The following is a 2,059-nucleotide window of genomic DNA, read 5'->3' as shown; positions in this document are numbered from 1 at the left end:
TCTTCCTTTTTCTCTCTCTCTCTCTCTCTCTCTCTCTCTCTCTCTCTCTTTCTTTCACGTGGCACTGTTTTTCTCGGCCGTGCTCAGCCAATGAGCCGCGAATCACGCTCTTTCATTATTCAATTTAGCCCGACGTGACGATAAGCGGTTTGCTGACTCGACAAAATAAAAGAAAACACGTGCGGCATTCAACAGCTGATTTTGAGGGATCTAGATTTCGTTCCGTATGAATCGATTCGAGGACGAATCGAGAGGCTGCACGCGCACCTCGTTTCCTCGTCGTTTCTCGTTCCCATCTAGAAAGCGATACCTCCGCGACTCTCGTCCACGCGAGTGCACCGAACTGCACTCACGTGCGACTTGCGAGGCAACCATCATTTTTGTCGAACGTAAAAAAATACGTATCGACGCCACGGTTATTCATCTACGAAATGCTTATGGGTAGCTCGAATGGAATATAAAAAGCAATTCGCGACGATTAGAGACTGATTCTTTAATTGCGGTTTCATTGACGCTTGCCTTTCCTATAATCCTTTTTCGACTAGCTTTTATTCCTGAATCTCGCATGAAATGCAGAAAGGATAAAAAGCGTAAAGTATATAGGCTGCGTTCAGCAGACACAACTGTTGAGTTCGTCTTATCAACACTCCGCGTTGATTGGTTGGCTCTAAAAGTAAAAGCCAATCACGTTCGACTGCTACTAAGCGGCTTGGTCTGCTGAACGCGCCCATTGGCTATGCCGGAGGTGCAGCTTGTTGACACGCTCGCGGCAAGGAAGATTAGGCATCTCGTGTTTCGATGAGTTTTGGAACACAACGGAATTTAAAAAACCGTGAATCACGGACCTGCGCGACGACGAACGCTTTTCCGTCAGCTGACGAGGAACAACATCGGGCATTTAACTAAAATAAAAAAGGATAACAGCTGTAACCTTATCTGCGTTCCAAAATTTATCGGCAGCGCGTTATGAAAGCAGTTTCAAAATTTATCACAGAGCGCTGTGAGATAATAGGTCTCTTTGAATTCTTTACAGCTGAACCTCTTGTATTTTTCATCTTTTCTCCTTTTCTTTTCAACATCTATTGTACACTTATGTTCTCGTTTCAAATATGCGAAATTTGCAGCTTCGGAGAACGGGCTCAAAATTCTTGAATTAATTTGCAAAAGAAATATATGCGCAAATTCTGCTCTTACAGAAAAGCACTATCGCACGGCTTTTAGCCAATCAACTTGTAAATTTTTCGTAAGAATGGAATTTGCGCACACGTTTTAAGCCCTTTGCATAATATTAGGTAACAGGCAATAGAAACAGGAAATAACAAAAAAATCGTTAATTACAACCTAAAAAATTCGAATGCTATGATTGGTTGGCAACAAACAATAGGCACAGAATTTCCAACGTGACGGAAACTCTGTGTCTATTGCCTATGTCACTTTATTCTACATTTATACATGATTTCTGATTTCTATTCCCTGTTCCTATTGCCTATTGCCTAGCATTGTGCAAGGGGCTTATCTCTTGCGAGTAATGACTCTTGCCCACAGGACACAGGACGCGGTAAACGCTTGCCGCGCGACAAGAAGCGTCGAGGTAGCCAATAAACTTTTGGTTCTTACGGAAAAGCGACACGTTGATTGGCTACCGCGTCGCTTCTTGCCGCGCGGCAAGCGTTTCCGCGTTCTGTGTGCAGAAGCCATTACAAATGTTGACACTTTGTACACACGTTCTATAATTTTCATCTTCTTTCAAGATAAGCATCGAGGCCCTATTCTCGAATCGTTTTCATGAAACCCGCATGCAAAATTCAGTGCTTTTCAAATAGAAAGTCGCATACGAAAATCATTAGAGCAGGCTCGAGAATACGGTCCCAGGTAACTGCGTAGATCCGTTTGAATGGGTCTTAGGCCCGGTCTACAATGGATGTCGGAAGTCGGAGTCGTAAGAAATTGACCAATTACAATCTATTATGCTAGGTCTACAATGCGAGTCGTAAAGTCGTGAGTCGCAAGAATTGACCAATCACAGTCGATTATTCTCCTCAAATTCGATTGTGATTGG

Source organism: Temnothorax curvispinosus, unplaced genomic scaffold (genome assembly GCF_003070985.1).
Source record: "Temnothorax curvispinosus isolate PA1 unplaced genomic scaffold, ASM307098v1 QBEX01012318.1, whole genome shotgun sequence".
Taxonomy (NCBI): domain Eukaryota; kingdom Metazoa; phylum Arthropoda; class Insecta; order Hymenoptera; family Formicidae; genus Temnothorax; species Temnothorax curvispinosus.
This window is presented reverse-complemented; position numbering follows the sequence as displayed.